The following is a 5,530-nucleotide window of genomic DNA, read 5'->3' on the forward strand; positions in this document are numbered from 1 at the left end:
GAAAAAAAGTCACATTAAGCTGAAAACATTTAAGTTATTACAAAATTGCAATGTTGCATTTTAATAAAACTGCGAGTATTTGGCAATACCTCGTGGTTTCCATTCCAAAGAGAGTGGAAGTGTATTAACACTTAATAGATGCCAGTAATTATGATAGGCATTTTCATCTATTTTATCTTACTTAAGAATAACAGTTTATAGAGATTCAGTGTTAGAAGTCATTCGCTCAGTGTCACACAGCAGAGTAAGCAGTGGATCTGTGATTCAGAAGTTTCACTGTAATGGTGGATTGACCCATTATAGATTTGTCAAAACTCATGACACTATACAATACAGAGTGAACCCTAATGTAAACTATGGACTTCAGTTAAAAATAATGTATCAATATTGGTCCATCAATTGTAATAAATATACCACATTAATTCAAGACATTAATATTAGGGGAAACTGTGAGAGATAAGTATATTAGAACTCTCTGTACTTTCTGCTCAATTTTTCTGTAAAACCAGCTGTGGCTATAAAAAGTCATTGATTTTAAAAATAATTTTTAAATAAATAAAATATTCATACACACATATTTAACTAATCATTCTCCACCCATTCTCCCCTAAACTCACTCCAGTCAGGTTTTCCATGGTTCCACCTCTCCATGGACACTGATCTCATCAAGGTCATCCAAGACCTCCATATCAGTATGTGTAATTCTCAGTCTTCATCTTACCTCACTTATCAATAGCATTAGACGCATTAATTACAACCTCTTTGTTGAAACTTCTTCACTTAGCTTCCAGGCATCACATTCACCTGGTTTTTCTCCTCTTCCCTGACTTCTCCATTACAGCTTTTGCTGATTTCTTCTTTTCTCTCTGACCTCTTAACATTGGAGGGCCCCAAATTTAGTCCTTTTGGCTTTCTCCCTTCTCTATCTACCTCACTTCCTTAGTAACTGTATTTAATACAATGACTTTAGATTATGCTGGTGATTTTCAATTCTTTTTTTGTCCAGAGACTTGGCCTCTCCCTAAACTTTAAACTTACATAACTATTTAACATCTTGTATTAGTTAGGACTCTCCAGAGTAACTGAACCAACAGGAAAACCTTATTTATATACAAAACCTTTTATTTTATATATATAATTTATTATAAGGAATTGGTAAATTGGCTCACATAATTGTGGAGGCTGGCAAATCCAAATCTGCAGTGTGGGCTGACAGGCAGAGACCCAGGAGAGCCAATTGTACACATAAATATGAAGTCCAAAGACAGTCTGCTGGAGAATTCCTTCCTGCGGGGGGAAGCCAGTCTTTTTGTTTTATTCAGGCCTTCACCTAATTGGATGAAGCCTACCCACATTATGGAGAACAATCTGCTTTAATCAAAGTTTACCAATTTAAATGTTAATCTCATCCAAAAACACTCTCCAAGTCAACAGATATAATTAACCTTCACACATCTCAAACATAATTTGATGAAATATTCTCCACTTGTTTTCTTCCCCCAACTCAGGTAATGAGAGCTCCATCCTTCCACTTGCATTGGCCAAAAACTATAAAGTCATTCTTGGTTTGGCCTTCCTCTTACCACCAACATTCAGTTTTTCTTCTCTCCACCTCCACTGACACTACCCTGGCCCATGCTATTATCATCTCCTACCAGGAGTATAGCAAGAAAGAGCCTCTTACTGTTCCCTGGATGTGTCTCTTACCCTCTACCTCAGTCTGCGTTACTGTTTCTCAAGCTGTATTGTGCATACACACCACTTGGGGATCTTGTTAAAGACAGATTATGGTTTAGCAGATCTGGGGTGGGGCCTGAAAGTCTCCATTTCTAACATGCTCCCAGAGATGCCAATATTCCTGGTTCACAGACAACACTTTGAATAGCAGAAGACACAGTGATACTTTTAAAACATAATTGAAATCATGTTTCTCTTCTGGCTCAAAATAATCCAATGTCTTCCCATTTCACTCAATGTAAAAACTGTACTCCTTGTAGTGGTCAACAATCCTAAATGATCCAAACTCCCCCCGTCATCTCTTTCACTTTTATCTACTACTACTCTCCCCCTTGCTCATTGTACTTCAGCCACACTGGCTTCCTCCGTGTTCCTCAAATACCACAGATAAGATCCTACCCCAGGCCTTTCCACTAGCTCCTCTCTTTGCCTGGAAGGCTCTTCCCCAGCAACTCCTTCACCTTTAAGTCCTGGCTCAATTGTCATGTTATCAGTGAGTGCTATTTTATTATTATTTGAAAATTTTTTTATCTTATATTGGGGTATAGTTGATTTACAATGTTGTGGTAGTTTCAGGTGTACAACAAAGTGATTCAGTTATACATATACATATATCTATTCTTTTTCATATTCTTTTCCCATATAGATTATTACAGAGTATTGAGTAGAGTTCCCTGTGTTATACAGTAGGTCCTTGTTGATTATCTATTTTATATATAGTAGTGTGTTCATGTTAATCCCAACCTCCTAATTTATCCCTACTCCCACACCTATCTTTCCCCTTTGGTAATCATAAGTTTGTTTTCTAAGTCTGTGAGTCTGTTTCTGTTTTGTAGATAAGTTCATTTGTATCATTTTTTTTAGATCCCACATATAAGTGATATCATATGATATTTGTCTTTCTCTGACTTATTTTACTTGGTATGATAATCTCTAGGTCCATCCATGTTGCTGCAAATGGCATCATTTCATTCTTTTTTATGGTTGAGTAATATTCCATTGTGTATATATATGTACCATATCTTCTTTATCCATTCATCTGTCAATGGACATTTAGGTTGCTTCTATGTCATGGTTATTGTAAATAGTACTTCAGTGAACACTGGGGTGCATGTATCTTTTCGAATTATGGTTTTCTCCAGATATATGCCCAGAAGTGGGATTGCAAACAAGCAAGTCCTACTTTAACTACATTACTTAGAATTGTACATACCTTCCCTACCCCCAGCATTTTCCATCTTTCCTGCTCAGTTTTATCTTTCTCCATAGTACCTCATCACCTTTACCATACTCTCTAATGTACTTACTCATTAGCTGTGTTGTCTATCTCCCCCATCAAAGTATAGGCTCCTTGAAGGTGAGGATTTTTGTCTATGTACTCACTACTGTATCTCTATCACTTACCAACAGTGCCTTGTACATGTTATATAATCAACAATCATTTATTAAATAAATGAATGAATAAATGAATTTCAAAGGCCATGCTTGTTCCAGAATATCAGACTCTCTCTCCCCAAATCAGAAATTAGCAAAGCTTCAGAAGAAACAGATTCAAAAGAAAGTCCTCATATAAATTGAGAAGTTAATACAATTTTGATTTAGAAAGACAAATGCAGGTAGTGCTTATTAAATACATATAACTAATGCCACCAATGTACTATAATGCAATATAATATAAACAGTGTGAGCTTGCTCTTATTAAGACATACTGCACACAAAAAAGAGAAAGGAAGAAATATTGTGTTAGTAGTGATGAGTCATGGGTAATAAGTACTTCTACATTTTTCAACATTTTTATAAAAACATAAAATGGCAGCAAAGATTTTAATCTATGCCATATAATTGTATTTTTGTTCTATAATGTCAAAGTTTAACAATTATAGTTTCATTTATGGTGTACTAAAATAGAAATAAGCTGCTACATTAATGGGTCCTTTGCTTGAAACCTCAGAAACCTTATAGTTACTTCAAGCTGAAGATAAATTGATGGAAGAGGAAGATCACAGGATCTCCAGAAACACACAGCCATAAAATCAGGCTGAGGCTCAGTTCTGAGGTTGATAAGCCCTGAATAAGAGCCACGTCACTTGTGTAGTTCCTTGAATGTGTGATCTACCCATCACATGGCACAAGCAGACAGCACAGTTCTCACAGCCTAGGAGACCCAGAGGCCATCATAGGAGCAGCTCCACTACTGCCCCTGATGCTTCATACCCCTCCCCCACACTCCACCAACCCTGCCAGCAGCAAAGATTCCAAGCAGCACACTCTTCTTAAGTCACACACCTGTGTCTAGTGCCAAGGGAGGTAGGGGAGGTATTTTGGACTCTAATACACCTCAGGAAATTACCAAAATATAAGAAAAGCATTTAAAAGGTATTGAACAACTGTAGTTATGACAAAGGTCTACTCTGGGGGCTGAACCTGAAAACTCAGCCCTCAGACCGTCAAGCTATTAGGTCGCTAGGTTCAAAGCAGTGATGTGCAAGAAAATGTTTAATGACTAGCTCTCTGGACGGGGGGGCACATGATTCCTAATGTGTGCCAATTTCCATGCAGTAAATACTCCAAACATGGCTGACTTCTAGCTACCAACACATCATCACTGAATTCAGGGTTTTGGGAAGACATTGTGCATCACTTCACTCCAAAGTGTTACTACCATATATAATAAATATAAATCTGCTCAAGAGCAGAGCTAAGAGTAAAATGCAGTAAAACATGTTTGGAGTCCTTATCGTCTTTGTTTTAATATAATTTATTTAATTGAAAGTTTATATAATTTAGTAATGGATGTTTAACAACTGGCTCAGGATTTCTGGAAGTTTAAGAACTGGCTCATGAGCTGAATAGGTGGCTCCAGTACACCACAGGCTCAAAGTAGATGATGTTCTTTTTTCTTACGTAGCTGGTATCTTTACGGTATTGGACATCAAAATTGGTATAGGTTTGCTCTATCCAAACTGAATTAGATAATCTCTTCATTTAAGTATAAAAATTCCTAATGTATTCTCTAAGAAGGGAAATGGGATGCCTATTACCTTCTTTGATTTCTTATTGCCTTTTGGCATCTGCCTTATTTGGGGGTGACTAATCTAGGGCTTCATCTTTAATGCTCAGCTTCAGAAGCTATCATTCTATCACAGATCTAATGGCCAGTCTCTCCTTGCCTATTAAGGTCTGCGTGGTCAGAAGTATGCATAAACCAGTTATAGTTTTGGTTAATTGATCACTGAATTTAACCCTTCAAAGTACAGTTGTATGCACTCAAGACATATATTGCTTGATTAGGGCCTTAGCATCAGGGGCAGTAGTGGAGCTGCTCCTATGATGGCCTCTGGGTCTCCTAGGCTGTGAGAACTGTGCTGTCTGCTTGTGCCATGTGATGGGTAGATCACACATTCAAGGAACTGCACAAGTGACGTGGCTCTTATTCAGGGCTTATCAACCTCAGAACTGAGCCTCAGCCTGATTTTATGGCTGTGTGTTTCTGGAGATCCTGCTTTCCTTAGAATCCAGCTAACTTGTACCCATTCTCCAGGTCCCAGTTCAGACCACTCATTCAAGGAACACTTCCTGGAGCCTCTCGTTTCCTAATTAAGCCAGGGTTAGAGGTCTTTTCTCTGTGTTCCCACAGAAACCCACACTTACCTCTACCAAAATGCTCAGGACATGAATAATAATTTTTGGAGACTATCACTTTCATTGTCTGCATTTACATGCACTTTGAGGGCAAGGAGATTGCCTTATTGTCTTTATGCCCCCAGTATCCACTTAGCACAGTAGCAGGAAT

This window comes from Lipotes vexillifer, unplaced genomic scaffold, assembly GCF_000442215.2.
Source record: "Lipotes vexillifer unplaced genomic scaffold, Lipotes_vexillifer_v1.1 scaffold92, whole genome shotgun sequence".
In the NCBI taxonomy this organism is placed as follows: Eukaryota; Metazoa; Chordata; class Mammalia; order Artiodactyla; family Lipotidae; genus Lipotes; species Lipotes vexillifer.